Source organism: Caloenas nicobarica, chromosome 5 (genome assembly GCF_036013445.1).
Source record: "Caloenas nicobarica isolate bCalNic1 chromosome 5, bCalNic1.hap1, whole genome shotgun sequence".
Classification (NCBI taxonomy): domain Eukaryota; kingdom Metazoa; phylum Chordata; class Aves; order Columbiformes; family Columbidae; genus Caloenas; species Caloenas nicobarica.
The window spans coordinates 15,118,329-15,134,921 of record NC_088249.1 but is presented as its reverse complement, the minus strand read 5'-3'; the positions used below and the strand labels follow the sequence as shown (position 1 = coordinate 15,134,921).

Sequence of the window (16,593 nt, the reverse complement as noted above, 5' to 3'; positions counted from 1 at the left end):
AAATTATTATGCCTGACAGATGTTTGCTGAACAGGAATTAGTCCAGAATACACAACATGAAAACCACCAAGAAGCCAAAGTGCAGACCAGTACACGTCAGAGCTGAGATTTTTAGAAATCATTTGCTCGACCTCTACCATAATTATAATTTTCCTTTCTACCCACTTTATCTTCCACTTCTTTTTTACTCTCAGCTCTCTAGCAGGAGATTCCCTGCACAGACTGACACACTGATCTAGATTCCGCTCTCAGTTACAACCCAGCAACGTGAAGAAGAGGTTAGCCGATATTTTTGGGCAATCCCACTGCTGCACAATTTGGCTGAATGGAATACACTTTGTAGGTGTTAGCTCGCTCTCATGATGGAGCACATGGCAAATTCTCTGTTCCTGATTCCCCAAAACTACTCGAAAATATAAAGCAGCATTTTCCCTCAATTAATTATGATCCCTTGGGTACGTCTGCTGTTAGACATTCAATGAACTGAAACCCACTGGTTTGGTCTACCCACCCACTCCCATTTGCACCATCCTAATGGTGTAAACGTAGTTAACATACTCCAAGGCAAATCCCACTTATATTCAAGCTAGCGTAAATTGAAAGCAAGTCCACACAACCAACAAATATCTCTAGTTTTACAGCTGCTGTGTATCATAATTTGTACTACACTGAGCAGCATTTCTAGGATTACAATAAAAGGAGGAAAGGTGGAGAAATCAGTGAAAACAAAACATGAGGAAAAATCTTGGTTGAAATTCGACTTCCAAATTAGGAGTTACGAATACAAGCAGGGATAAAGCTATGAACCACTCCACCCATTTCAGGGGCAGAATAAGGCCACACAAGTGAACAGCATGGGGAAAATCTGAAGAGAGGAACAAAGATGGGATGAAAATCTATGTGGAAGAACAGCAGTGGAATAGAAATTGTCGATCAAGCTAACCCTGCGAAGTTGCTAATATAGAGGATTGACTGAAGACCAGCAGCCTTAGCTGGGCTGTGACCACATGTGCAATGGAGACGCCAATGCAGCCAACCAACACAGAATTTTGCCATCAATGGTGAAAAAAAACAAGGGACAGAGGAGGAGGAACATCTTAGAAGTTCACAATACTGTCAGTGCCTCTGGAGAGGGAACTGATAGACCAGCTGTTTTCCAACTGTCTTTTTAGCCTTTTGCTAACAGGAATGATCCTTAGAAATGATAACAACATCTCAAAACATGTCAGCCTGCAGACTAAAATATATGATGCCTGGCGAACTGCAAACTGGAGAGCAGTCCATTTATCTGAAAGTCACAGAATCACAGAATGTTAGGGATTGGAAGGGACCTCAAAAGATCATCTAGTCCAATCCCCCTGCCGGAGCAGGAACACCTAGGTGAGGTTACACAGGAGGCGTCCAGGCGGGTTTTGAATGTCTCCAGAGAAGGAGAATCCACAACCTCCCTGGGCAGCCTGTTCCAGTGTTCCGTCACCCTCACTGAGAAGAAGTTTCTTCTCACATTTAAGTGGAACCTCTTGTGTTCCAGCTTGAACCCATTACCCCTTGTCTTACTGTTGGTTGTCACCGAGAAGAGCCTGGCTCCATCCTCGTGACACCCACCCTTTATATATTTATAAACATCAATGAGGTCACACGTCAGTCTCCTCTTCTCCAAGCTAAAGAGACCCAGCTCCCTCAGCCTTTCCTCATAAGGGAGATGCTCCACTCCCTTAATCATCTTCGTTGCCCTGCGCTCGACTCTCTCCAGCAGTTCCCTGTCCTTCTTGAACTGAGGGGCCCAGAACTGGACACAATATTCCAGATGAGGTCTCACCAGGGCAGAGTAGAGGGGAAGGAGAACCTCTCTCGACCTACTAACCACCCCCCTTCTAATACACCCCAGGATGCCATTGGCTTTCTTGGCCACAAGGGCACAGTGCTGGCTCATGGTCATCCTGCTGTCCACCAGGACCCCCAGGTCCCTTTCCCCTACACTGCTCTCTAATAGGTCATTCCCCAACCTATACTGGAACCTGGCGTTGTTCCTGCCCAGATGTAAGATTCTACATTTTCTCTTATATTTCATTAAATTTTTCCCTGCCCAACTCTCTAGCCTGTCCAGATCTCGCTGGATGGCAGCACAGCCTTCTGGCGTGTCAGCCACTCCTCCCAGCTTGGTGTCATCAGCAAACTTGCTGATAGTACACTCAATTCCCTCATCCAAGTCGTTGATGAATATATTGAATAATACTGGTCCCAGAACTGACCCTTGAGGCACTCCACTAGATACAGGCCTCCAACCAGACTCCGCCCCATTGACCACGACTCTCTGGCTTCTTTCCTTCAGCCAGTTTGCGGTCCACCTCACTACCCAATCGTCCAGTCCACACTTCCTCAGTTTAGCCGTGAGGATGCTGTGGGAGACAGTGTCAAATGCTTTACTGAAGTCAAGGTAGACCACATCCACCGCTCTGCCTTCATCAATCCACCTTGTTATGTCTTCATAAAAGGCTATGAGGTTGGTCAAGCATGACTTCCCCTTGGTGAAGCCATGTTGACTGCCCCTGATGACCCTCTTATCCTTGATATGTCTTAAGATGGCACCAAGGATAAGGTGTTCCATCACTTTCCCAGGGATAGAGGTGAGGCTGACCGGTCTATAGTTGCCCGGGTCCTCCTTCTTGCCCTTTTTGAAGACCGGAGTGACATTTGCTTTCCTCCAGTCCTCAAGCACCTCTCCCGTTTCCCAAGACTTGGCCAAGATGATAGAGAGTGGTCCAGCAATGACTTCAGCCAGCTCCCTCAGCACCCGCGGGTGCATCCCATCTGGACCCATGGATTTATGGATGTCCAGATTGCTTAACTGGTCCCTAACCCAGTCCTCATCAACTGAGGCAAACTCCTCCATTGTCCTGCCTTCCTCTGGGGCCTCAGGGGTACGGGGCTCCTCAGGACAGCCTCCGGCAGAGTAGACAGAGACAAAGAAGGCATTCAGTAACTCTGCCTTCTCTGTATCTTCTGTCACCAGGGCACCCACCCCATTCATCAGCAGGCCTACACTGCTCCTGGTGTTAGTTTTATCTGCCACGTATCTGAAGAAGCTCTTTCTATTGTCCTTGACCCCTCTCGCCAGGTTTAATTCTAAGGAGGCTTTAGCTTTCCTAGTTGCCTCCCTACATTCTTTAACAACAGCCTTATATGCTTCCCAAGTGGCCAGCCCCTCCTTCCATGATTGGTAAACCCTCCTCTTCCACTTGAGTTTGCCCAGCAGTTCCCTGTTTAACCACGCAGGTCTCCTGGCTCCCCTCCTTGACTTCCTGCGCATCGGGATGCACTGATCTTGAGTTTGGTGGAAGCAGTCCCTGAATGCTAACCAACTATCTTGGGCCCCTTTACCTTCAAGCAGCCTTGCCCACGGGATTTCCCCCAGCAATTGTTTGAACAGGCCAAAGTTGGCCCTGCTGAAGTCCAGGGTTGCAATTCTGCTCGGTATTCTGCTCACGCCACTCGAGATCCTGAACTCCACCATTTCATGGTCGCTGCAACCAAGGCAGCCCCCCACCTTTACTGCTTCAACCAGACCCTCCTTGTTAGCGAGGATGAGATCCAGCAGTGCTCCTCTCCTAGTCGGCTCCTCCACCATTTGCATCAGAAAGTTATCGTCAATGCACTGGAGGAACCTCCTAGACTGAGGCTGGCTGGCTGAGTAGTCCTTCCAGCAAACATCACGGTAGTTAAAATCCCCCATAACAACCAGAGCCTGCGACTGTGAGGCCGCGCTCAGCTGCCCGTAGAAGGCCTCATCAACTTCCTCACCCTGATCTGGTGGCCTGTGATAGACTCCCACAACAGTGTCACCCCTGCCAGCCTGCCCCTTAATTCTCACCCACAGACTCTCAACTCGCTCCTCAACCGCCCCTGGACAGTACTCTATACATTGTAGTTGCTCTCTCACGTAAAGAGCAACTCCACCACCACGCTTGGCTGGCCTGTCTTTCCTGAAAAGGACATAGCCATCCATGACCACATTCCAGCCATATGAGCTGTCCCACCAGGTCTCTGTTAATGCCACCAGATCATAATCTCCTGACTGTTTAGGCTGTTTTAGGATTGTGTTGCTGTTTGAATGGTGGAGTTTAAAATGCCTATAAATGAACCCCTTTGCACACTTTTCCCCTGTTCTCTCTCTCCTATGGTAAATCCCATAGTCACTATAGATTTGCCATAGTCCTGTTAAAACAAAACAAAACAAATAAACAAAAAAGACTGAAACTACTAATACTGAGAAAGCAGGGCATATATGGCTAACATCAGCTCTACACAGCAGCTACTGTACACAGTAAGAAGCAGACTTTTTGGATGCCTAACCTAGGAAGCAAAGGAGCCCAGCAGATACCCTGGTGAGCACAGCCAGCTACAACCTGGAGGCAGCAATGAACGGATGAAACGAACAGTCAGAGATGCTGCACTCCCCACAAAACTTTCAGTAAGTTAGTATAACAGCATATTTTAAATACATAAATCCCAGAGTACCACTTGAGCACTAATCCCTTTAGATCCAGTCTGATTTACATTTTTCTGTATTTGAAAAGGAAACTATAGCTTCAGCAAAACACACCAAATGTCCTCACAACATCTGATCTGCCATTCCCTTACCATAGGAAGGATGCTGTTTCCAGTTTCAGCAAGGCATGGAATAGTGCTTTTTCCAGCCTTCAGATCCCACTATTGTTGTCATTCAGATGTTCCCCTAACACACGTTCCTTAGCCTGATATCTCTATGTTCAAATATGGATGTAATTAGACACACAGAAAACCAGTTGGATGATCATGTTACCTGACATCTGTAGGCACTGCAAAGGAAACATATTTCTGCAGACATAGTGGAGTTAAAGGACTACCTTACTCCATCAACTAACCTACTATACTTAAGCAATACTCTGGACAGACTGGCCTCATTGCCCACTAACCATTTGCATCCTTGAAGTGATGTACCAGGAGCGAGGCTGCTAACTGTTTAGGAGACAGAAGCTGTCACCCCACTAGGGTTGCAAGGGTTACAAATTATAAAGCATTGTCTGAGCTCTGATAAAGAGCTACGAAACCCCTCAGGAATGAAACAGAGCAGCAGTATAGAAGATTTTCTTCCAAGAAGACCAGCACAATTGTGCTATACATTCTTATTACTCTGCAGAGGCTCAGGTCCTGGCTGTGAACCAGCATCACTCCATGCTGCAGGTGGCACATGTAGAGCAGCGGTGGCATCCCCAATGTGCTGAGGTCACTGCTGAGGCAGAAGAGAAGCAGCAAAATATGGATACAGAGATGGAACACTCAGGAGCTACAAGGCAGTGGCAGTCAGCATGAAAAACCACAGGCAGAGCAGCAGCTGCCTAACCACAGTCAAATTTCCATATATATTGTAGCAAAAGAGTTTTAAGGAGGAATCTGAGGGATGGTCATGACGTGGATTTGGGAAGGATTACATGTAAGGACAAGACTGGGAGAAAAAGCATGGAAGTGCTCAGGTGAAAGCCTATCAAGCATTAGTGGAATTTGGTATCATAGGCTGGCCAGAGGTGGAAGCTGCTCCCTCAGTAACAAATGAAATGCAGCTTGGGGATGTATGGGAATCAAAATTTCCATCTTCTGGGAAAGGTCATATTTCTAACTATATTTTAATTCCGAATTAGAATAACATTGGTACGAACAGACTCTCCATGTAGTTCTTAATCCCCAAAGAATCTGGTTTGGAATTGCTGTGAAAGGACTTTTCAGAAAAGGAACACCCACACCAAGCATTCAAGCTGTCCTAAGTACTGGGCTTGGAGGTACTGGAGGGGGTGGCACAGACAGGCGGCAAGTTCTTGGTCTCTCTTTCTGGTACAATTTCACTCTGTGTAAATAATGAATCATTACGCAGAACCTAATCATTAGGCAGAGCCTAATGATTTAGGTGTCCCACCTGCAATCTGAGCATCTGAAAGATCAGGTTAAGGCAGTCATTATGCTCTCTTCCATTAAAAAAACCAACCAAACAAAAAACCAACCAAAACAAACCCAAACAAACAAAAAACCCAACCTACACACAAGACCAAAACCTGAAAAATGCTGGATCTGATTTGAGCAAGACTAGAAGAACCAAAATGTGGGTTAGCTGCTGATACATTTGCTTAACTTAAAAAACCAAACCTATTTGCAAATCCTCAAACTAAGGTGTAACCTGCTGGTAGCAATAATCTAAAAGCACTTCACAAATACCAGAGTGACAGATGACATGGGAAGGACGCAATATAGAAAACAATTACACCTGGAGCACTAAAGCAGCCTGTTAACATCCAGCTAAATTCCTCAGCACTGACTAATTACAACTAGTCAGCACCAGCAGGGCTTTGGGAAAAAAAAAAAAAAAAAAAAAAAAGAAAAAAAAGAAAAAAGAAAAAAACCAAAACTAAACAAACCCCACGAACCAAAAACATTGTAACATTTAAAGTATTGGGAGTAAATGCGTTAATGTAATTAGTTACAAAAATGTTTTCATAAGCACCTTCAGCTCTTTTGTCAGACAGCAAATGCTACTTTGCTCTGCACAGCAGAATGACAGTACCAGCCCTCCTCCATCATTACATATTCTCACGGTACACAATAGCTGGACAAGCAAACAGCCAAGGGGAGAAATAAAGTAACGCTGAAGGCAAGAATATCTTTAGGGTTGCTGGTAGCCCCATCCTGAGCACCTCTCAGGTAGCTGCCATCAGGTGGTTATGGTGTACAAGCATCACGACAAGGGAGGCCTCTAAGGGAGCTTCTGAAGAAGGGATATTTTGCAAACGAACAAAGGATGTTCCTGCCCATCTTCCGCAGCACTGGAGAGGGTACATGGTGTTGCAGGCAGAACAGGGATGGGGGCAGTGAGGTCCAGGCGGATGGGCGGTGATGAAAGGCAGCTGTGCTGTGGACAGCTGGAGGTGGCACAGCTGCCACTGCCTCACACAACCCCGGGCAGCTGCCGGGCAGGGACGGGGACACGCTCCCGCTCCCACACCTCCTTGAGTAACTTCCTCTCACTGCTTTACCATCGTTCTCTTCCTTCCTTCTTGTCTCCCTAATTATTAATTTATTTATTCTACACTTACCCCTGAGCTTCTCTCAGGGCAGGGAACATTCACTTTGGGGATCTCCATAACAAGGCCGTTCTTCTCACAAGGACCTTTAGTTCTGGACCAAGAGTTTGGTGCTGACGGCATTGCCTTCCAACTGAGGTGCTTCAGAGGAGAAGCAGTCACACCTGGGGTTGAATTTGAGAAAATCCGGGTAAAGAAATTAATTCTACACTGAAAGTGTCTTCAAAAATTAAGTAGTAACTGGGAATCAAGAATGCAAGAAGAGGCGGGGGAAAGTTCTACAATATAGGAATTTGAAGTTTGTCTATTTAAAACAAACAAACACACCAAAATACACCCTAAAACCAAAGAAAACCCAGAGAAGCTTTAAATTTTTCCTTTCTTTTAGATTGAAGACATTTTCTGTAGATTGGTATCTCACGCCAGCAGCATGCACCCACTGACAGAACAACTAATGGAGCTGGCAGGTCTATAATCTGAGAATACAAGGGAAAATCCCAGGCTCTGGTGAGGCCAAAGGCAATATTGTCACAGAGTCAAGATTTCTACCCTGACTACTGTGGACTTTAAAGACAAGGTAACAAGAAAATTTTTCATTAGGTGCTCTCTTTATCTGGAGATCTAAATTACCCCAAGCACTTCTCTGGTGTTTACTGAGCTGGTGTTATTAGCTACATACTTCACACAAAGCCTGTGCTTAACTTGCTGCACCTATAGACCATTTCTGCTGACTTACATAAGAAACATCACTTGCATTTGCCAACCACTGTCATGTGCTGTTCATGTAACCAGTACCACGTTCCCTCACAGATCCAACAGCGCTCGTGCAAAGAGCCTTTTGCATTAAAAAAAAAAAAATCAGTCATCTAAGTTAAAGGAAATGTCCAGCCTGGGGAAGAACTGACAGCTCCAAAGACTAGTTTATTTTATTTACTTGCAGAACCTTTAAGGCGGGGGCATATTTCCTGACACAACCCTGCCTTTCCATCTAACTGACTTGAAAACACAGCGTGTGCATCAGTGCCTCTATGCTTTCCACCTTCAGCGTCCCTGAACTTCTTCAGGCTGTACTGACAACACGGTACAAAGCCTGGATAAGGACCAGCTGTTACATCTCTTAAACTACTCGTCAATTAGAGGCAACACATGTTTTTCTGCTAGGATTGTGTCATTATAATGGCAGGAAAACAAAGGACAAGCATACAATGCTTTAAAACACCTATCGCTTCTACGTAAGGTGGAGAGAAAGCACAGCCAAAAGTAACCCTACACTTTTTTCACAGCTTAATTTTTTATTGCTGTTGTGTCAGTCCAGTAAATTAGAGTCAGCATGAGATAATCTTGCAGGGTCAAAGCTTCAAACATTTTGTTTTTTAAATAAATCCAAGCACCCAGATCCACTGTGCATGGTTTACTCTGTCTCACCTGAGACAAACTCCACCCGGTACCTACAACACAGTGGCCACACACATCAAGTGTACCCTATGAGATGAGATGTTAGCATGCCTGTTTCACAGACGGAGACACTGATGCTCTCAGCAGCATCTGTCTTTCAAAAGTAGCCTCCAAAAGACAGTGCCATGTTCAACAACACACGAAGCACCTGACATCATTGGTCCCATTTTGAATCTCTGATCATACATTCTCCTTCAACATCATAGAGCAAACCTGTGGCAGAGAACATAGCTCTTCTGAATCAGTCCAACACATGAAAAGAAGGAGGATGACCATGTGCTCAACAATACGTGCTCAACTTGTATGCCGTTTGGGACTCATGGAGTAAGGCCTTGATAACTATGCTGTTTACTCAGCAGAAACTATGCAAACAGTTTCAGAATTCATGAGAACTCTGTTTGTATACGCCAGCCTGAACCAAAACAATACTTACGAGTACACATGTGCTGTTACTCTCCAACAGTGGGAGGAATGTGCTGGGGAGAGGAAGCCTGCAAATTGGGCTGCCAGTCAGACTTCTGTCGCTGTTCCTGACTCTGCCAATGAATTCCTGCATCACCTGGGCAAACACCACAGCATCACGTGCCTCACTTTGATGAGCTATCCCACAGATGCAGTAATATCCACTTGCCTCAAAGGAACCCAAAGGGTTTTGTGGGTCTCACTGCTCTTCTACTAAAGCAAATGGGGTTTTTTTTGTTTGGTTTTTGTTTGGTTGGTTTTGGTTGGTTTTTTTTTTAATTATCCCACTGTTTTCAGCTCTTTTTTTTTTTTTATCCCACTGTATTTAGTGTTGGTGCATCCTCACATTGAATACTGTGTGCAGTTCTGGGCCTCAGAATTTCAGAAGGTTGGTAAGGTACCCAAACGAATCTAGACAAGCGCAACAAAGCTAGTGATGGGGCTGGAAGAAATGTCCTGTGAAGAGTGGCTGAGGACTTTGGGCTTGTCTAGCTTGGAGAAAAGGAGGCTGAGGGGCGACCACATTGCGCTCTGCAGCTTCCTGAGGGGGCGACATGGAGAGGGAGGTGCTGAGCTCTTCTCCCTGGTAGCTGGTGATAGGACATATGGGAATGGCTCAATGCTGCATCAGGGGAGGTTCATACTGGATGTTAGGAAGCTTTTCTTTACCAGAAGGGTGGTCATCAAACACTGGATCAGGCTTCCTAGAGAGGTGGTCGATGCCTCAAGCCTGACAGTATTTAAGAGGCATTCAGACAATACCCTTAATAACATGATTTAACTTTTGGTTAGCCCTGCAGTGCTCAGGCAGTTGGATTAGATGATCATTGCAGGTCCCTTCCAACTGAAATATTCTGTTCTAGTCTGTTATTATTATCATGACAATCAACTGCAAGGGGAGCAGCATGTAGCCTTAGCAAAGTGTCTCTAGCATTCCCTGATGACATGCACTGTATCTACTAAGTGTAACAGTAAGTCTCCCAGCAGAAGCTAACCCACATGGGCCTCTCATTCATCTTGCACTCCCAAGTATTACTGACACATTTCTGAAAAGGCTTTCTGCATAGCACAGCTGTAACACCACTTATTTCACCTTTTAATACCACTAAACAAACACCAATCAAGAACAAAACAAGCAAGCCACAGCTTGATATCTGCATTCCAAACAAATTACAATCTCATGGTTCTCCTTGTTTTTTGCTATCTCCTTCAATTTCTTCCAGGCAGTTATTTCATGCATCTGTTCAGTGATATCCCAAGGCTGAGATTGCCAGTTAATCTTCAACCTAGTACAGTCAAAGCAGAAATTCCCTTGCAATCCCTTGATATGAAGGACTTCGCATCAAGGCCATGTCTTCTGTTGAAGCATGACATAGAAAACATGCTTGACATGAAAATTCAGCTCTGCCAAAGGGAAACAAATGAGTCCACATGATCTTTAAAAATCAATGCATTGCTTCTTGGAATGCAATTAAGCTGTGTGCATAGACAGACAGAGGCATCAAAGATCGCTTATTAACCTGACACGTGGTGTCAACGAGAACGCCCTTCCCTGTCAGATCTATCGTCTTCATCTCAACATTGAGGTGGGGCCACTTCAGATAGCTGAAGTTAAATACCCCAGGGCTCACAACTGCATGAGTCATTTTTTTTTTTTTTTTTTGTAATGTGGGCAGTACCATCTTGTGATTCCATTTACTAGCAAGACAGGGACATAGTATGGCAAGCAACAGGTCACAGTACTTTGCATCTATGAAGCAGTGAATCCAACAGCAATGTCCAACAGACAGCATGTTTACTGCTTGCCCTGGCTTCATCCAGCCACCAGGAAGGATGTTGCAGGGTCATCAGTTCTCGTGGAAGGCAAGGACTGACCTGAAGCTCCAGCTCTGGAGAAGACTGTGTAATTAGGGATCCTTTTGTAAGGATCTCCACTTTCATTTTAAAAGACTCTGTTTCTTTAAAACTTTGACTGTTATGCCCTAAGCAGTCAAACACTAGAGAACAAACAAGAAAAGTAAATTTTCAAACAAAAGAACAAAAGCGTATTTAAGTTGATGCTGACAAAACTACAGCTGGTCATGGAAGAATTGTTATAAAAAATTTCTACCTTCCGAAATGCATATGCCAATACCAGCTACAGGCAATTAAATTATGATTCAGACCAAAACTTTACCAAAATTCAAGGATGTGTAGTTTGGGGTCTATAACTAATCAGTATCAGGCTGAGTTTTAAAGTTTAAACACTGAACTTTAAATACTTCTTGATTCTTCTCATGTCATTTCAGTGTACTTTTATTTCATCAAAATTAAAAGCATAAATCTTACCATTCAGTTGTTTGCAGAGCAGATCCACATGACCAAAAAAAGACCCTGAATACTTTGCATTTTTAGACTTCACAGAATTGCTGTCAAATGAAGCCTGAGAAAGCTGAGACATTACCGACCATCGGTAAGCATTACCTTTAAAGATATTTTCCTTGTAAAATAAAAGTATTCCACTGCCTACGCTCCAAAGACAGCAGGAAGATTTTTTAGCCAGACTCAAAGAGGTATTTAGGAACCTGATATGCATTCCTGTTGGTTTCAGGTGCCTGAATACCTTTGTCTTCATATAACCATGCCAAGTAAAGAAACTCCATTGCCAGTTACACTCTCTGTTAACACTCCTGGAGCTCAAGAAATTTTCCTGTTACCATGTGTTTTTTTCCTTTCACATGCCTGAACTTCCAGGATTCACGCTTAGCCCACAACCCTTAAGTGTACTTGTACAATGCAGTTGTAAAGGGACTCTTTCTAAGGACATACGTGCACAGGTATACATGGTAACTACCCCACAATAAGTCTGCCAGGACAGGTCATCGCTCTGCCACCAAACCCCACCTACAGTTGACAGGGGCTAACAGATAAAGACAAAACAAAACAAAAATCCAGTATCTTGTGATTGCTAAAAATTATTTGGGATTTGCCCTACCAGCCGCATCAAGGAATACCTTATTCTGAGTCAGGATGAGTGATCATCACTTTTGCTTGGTTTCAGGGGAATTATGCTTATATGATAAGATTAAGTCTTGAAACTGTTGGCCAATTTTGTCAAAATAAAATAGATCTAAAGACACTAGCTGAGATCACAGCCCTTCTGTACTTGATGTGCTCGCGCCAATGTGTGCCTGGCAGAACGAAGACAGGAGCTGTGCCCTGAAGATGCAGCAATGTAAAAACAAAGCGCTTTGTGACCAGATCTCCTACAGAACTGTGCTCCTTGGTTGATTAAATGTTTACACTGAACTGTACTAAGATTTTCTCTTTCCATGTTCAAAATGTGATGTATTAAATCAGTTATTTATCTTCTTTGAAGTTTTTAGGGAGATGCCAGTCCAGGGGCATTCACCTAGAAAATCCTCCTCCTCTTCTCTTTACAATTTCATTTACACTGAATATCTTACTGCCAAATGGAGGCAGTCACATATGAAGGTATCACTCAGTCCCTAAACTAAAAACAGGATAAAACTGGCTGACTTTAGACTTGCTTTTCCCTGTTGACCTGTTTCTACGCAATCTGCAAGAACTTAATTACCTTGGAGCTGTTGTTCTTATGTCATACTTGGTTGAAACTGGGAAATGTAAATAATTATGTAAAGGACAAATATCAAGATGCATGTGCACACACATTTTAAAGGGTGGAATAAACCTGGTTTCCAACAGAAGCTATGCTAAGAGATGAAGGCTAGTTATCTTTTAGAAGCTGTGATGCAGGTGCTAGGTTTGGAGCACCCCCTTGGGCAGTGGCATTGCTCTTCAAATCATGTGGGTGAGGTTGAGCATCCACAAGTGTACACAGAAGCTTTCAGGATGACTTGGGAGCCACAGATAACTGGAGGGGCACAGACAAATGGCTTACACCAGTAAAAAGTAAAAGTCTTGACCAGGATGGGAGGGAAAGGAGGAGCAGTGAAATACACAGCCAAAGGAAACAACTGGAACTATCAGAAGAAGGAATACAAGAAGAGAAGCAAACACTACAGTACCACACCCTGAATGGTGGCTAATTCTGCCTTCGTTGGGAATTTGAGAGGACTCCGGATCTGATGATTCATGAAGAACGTGAAAAAAGCACTGGGTGTAGGGGGAAACTGTTTTTATAGAGTCCATCAGCTTTGTCAGACTCCACTTCCTGCCAGTTTGTAGTGAACAATGTCCCATGACTCACTAAAATATGTTTGTTTCTCATTGAAATAGAAGTCGCCACGGGACCGATTGCAGCGAGTTACATTTCCTTGATATCCAACTGTCACACACTTAGCAACCAGCCAAGCTGATGTGCATTTCAACAACCCACAGATTTGAGACACTTCTAGAAAAAGAAGTAAAACAGTTGAAGGCAACCAATCATCTTTTAAAGTTTTGTAGCATTTTTTAAGTTCTTTCCCCAGAAAACAACCACCGCGTACAAAGTTTTTCAAACGGCATGCAGCGTGCCAAGGGCTTAAAAGTAACATCCAGAAGTATCAGCAAGGAGTTGGTAAGAGTAGCACAGTGATAGTATTTTTCATTCATGGTTTAAGACAGCTAGGCTTAGACTTGAGGCAAAGGAGAAGGCAGGCATCCTGGTCTGATGAACTTGCAAAAGAAAGCAGTGTCTTGCAACCATCATTTTTACAATTAGTCATCATATACACCCATAATTCCTGCAGATTTCATTCAGTTAACCTATTTGAGTTATTTCTAGTAAGACAGTTTAACTGCACAAGGAACTAAATTCACGTAGGTCAAACCAATAAGGATTTGGGAATAAAAGAGCTGGCAAAAACAAGCACGTGAGAAACCGAAGTCTTACTACACATTGGGGTGGGCGGTGTTTACATACAGAAGTCATACAGAATCTAAAAACGGGGGGTAGTAGCTCTTATCATAGAAAAACTGGGAAACCTTTCTAACTGTTTACGGAGACAAGGTCAGACCTGCCTAAGGGGAATCAGAGCCGAGCTAGGATATATTTATGAGATTTGAAGGGGAGAGGAGCTGGGTAAGGCGAACAGAAACAAGGAGCTTGCAAACTGCAGCAGAGTCCAGGCAGTGGGGACCAAGAGATGAAGAAATTTGACAGTAACGCTGAGCAACCGGCTCTGGCAAGAGCCCGACATCTGGGAAGGAAAAGTTGCAGAATGCAGTTGAACGTTTCCACCAGGCTGGCACTCATTCACAGATGCGATTTTTCAAAAAGAAATAAAAGGTTTCACCCGTTTAGCTTACATTATTTAGCGAGGTACGTTGCGATTACTGCAGCTACGTTATTATTCATATCAGTAGTACAGCGGGAGCGCTCGTAGTGCCCGGGGAGCCCCCCCGGCAAGGACAAGCTCCGCACCCGGCGCAACCGTTATACCGTGCGGCGGCACCACCGGCCTGCGCTGCGGGGACGCCCCGGGGCCAGGTCGGGGGACGAGCCGAGGCTCGGCGGCTGCCAGGCGGGGCCGAACGGCCGCTGTCTTGGCGGCGTTTCGCCCCCTGCGCCGGTCGCGGAGACCGAAGGGCCGGGGGGCAGCGCCGAGCAACAGGAGGCGGGTGCGGGCGCCGGGCGGGCTGTCAGTGAGCCGAGCCGAGCTGAGCTGAGCCTTCCCTCCCCGGCGAGACGGGACGCCGCAGCCCCAGTTATCCCACTCCCCCGCCCAGCTCCCCGAGCACCAACAAGAATCCCCGAGCAGCGTCCCCGGCAGCGCCGCAGGTCCCTTCCCGCGGGCCGGCGCCCCACTCACCGCCGCGGCACCCGCCGCCGCTGTTTCCCGCACGGGCAGCCCCAAGGGGCCGCGGTGCCGCTTTCCCCTCCCGCGCTACCGCCGCTCACTCGCTCGGGCGCTCACACACCCTCGGCGGGGCCGCCCGGCACCGGCCCCGGCCCCGCCGCTGCGGGAGCTGCGCGGAGCGGCGCGGAGGACCCGCCCCCGCCGCTGCGGCCCGGCCCGGCGGGCGGCGTTATGTAAGTCGGGCCGCGGCCGGCGCCGCCGTCCCGCCCCGCGGGGAGCTGCCGGCACAGGAGCCCCGGCGGGGGCGGGCGGCCCGCCAGGTACCGACCCTGCGCGGCGATCCCGGGCCGGGGGCCCGGCGCGCTGCAGCCTGTCCCTGCGCGCTGGCAGGCGGGCCGCCGTGGCCGCGGGCAGCAGGTGAGCGGCGGCACTCTGCTATTTTTAGCAGAGTGAAATGCACTGGAAGAGAAAAAGCTGAGTTTCTCGCAATATCACATTTTGGGGACTTGGAGCTGTGAGGGTCAACAAACACCAGGGGGACAAACACCGTGGAACAAACTACAGACGATCTTTACAGGTGCTGGTAGCCCCAGCGATCCACGGCAACATGTGGGCACGTTTCTTAGCGTTCTTCCTGAACGCCCAGCAAGTGAGTAGGCAGCCCGCGTTTCAGCAGTTTTATGTGAGTGAAACAACCCCAGCCCATCGCCGTTATAGTATGAACAGCAACTCACTTGGAGGCATGGAGTATTGAAATTTACATTTGGGGGGGAATAAAAAAAAATAAGGCAAGAACTTAGGAAACAAAACCTGTTTCTACTGTAATCTGATTCAGGTGATTCTTTCCTCTGTAACCTGCAGTGGACACTCAGGTTATTCTGGAAAAATCAGAAGCAAAAGGGGCAGCGGTGGTGGTGTGTTGCCAGCCAGTGTTGGTTCTGCGGCCCAGTGAGAGAAACCAGTCATCAGCATCTTATGCTCCATCTGCAGCATCAGAAAGTTATAATCACTCAAAAGCCAGTGCATTGAGCCACAGGGAGGGAAGGAAGAAAGAATGAACAGCTTGTTCCTATTTGAACAATAATATAATGTGAACAAACTGAATGAGCACACGAAGTTTGTATTTCATAGGCACAAACACGTACTCTTTGGCAGAGGTTATATTGCTGCCCTCTGCTGCTGGGAGCTTGCGTGGTTCATCTGCCTAACGAGCAGAAAAACGGGCCATTTGCGAGAAAAGTTTCTGACTGTGCATAACTGTACTGCAGCCAAGCGCCTCAAGATACGTACTTCAGAAGTGATGGAAGAGCGAGCTCCAGGCGTCTGAGAGAGACCGGAGACCACAGCTCTCCACTCTCTAGTGCTGGTTGGAGTAGGCTGGCCCACGGTGATGGTCTTATCTGTCTGTATCAGCCAGGGCAGCCTTTTCTGGCTCACTTCTGCCCACAGCCAGGTAATTCAGGGTGATCTGCCACCTGTGTGCCAACACGGCCTTATTTGGAATAGTTCTATGTTTAAATTGCTCCCAAACCATCAGGAATCATCGTCCCTCACCAGCAGTAGAAAAGGTAAATGGTAGTTTTGTCAGAACTTAATGGTGAGGAGTGTACTTTCATAGCTGGGTCTAATCTTGAAGCTCCAAATGCCCACGGTGGGTTCTGTAGTGGCACAATTTGGGGTGACTATGACCTTTTAAGTTGTCACTAAGAGGAAAACTATGATCTTCCTCTGTTTGTGGACAAGCCTGTCAGCTAACTTGGAAAAATCTGATTTATTCACTAGCACGGTTTTGACAGACTGTTTACTTGTGGTAAAATTTAATA

The 16,593-nt window shown here is 46.2% G+C and overlaps 1 protein-coding gene across 3 annotated transcripts in view; it reads right to left on the bottom strand.

Annotated features, from left to right (window-relative positions):
• SYNE3 (spectrin repeat containing nuclear envelope family member 3) overlaps positions 1 to 14,978 on the bottom strand; it is a 69,126-nt gene extending 54,148 nt beyond the window's left edge. For all 3 annotated transcript variants that reach the window (XR_010606248.1, XM_065635252.1, XM_065635253.1), the window contains exon 1: positions 14,783 to 14,978. The gene's annotated coding sequence lies outside the window, so the exon portion shown is untranslated. The remainder of the gene's footprint in view (positions 1 to 14,782) is intronic.
• Positions 14,979 to 16,593: the final 1,615 nt, after the last annotated feature.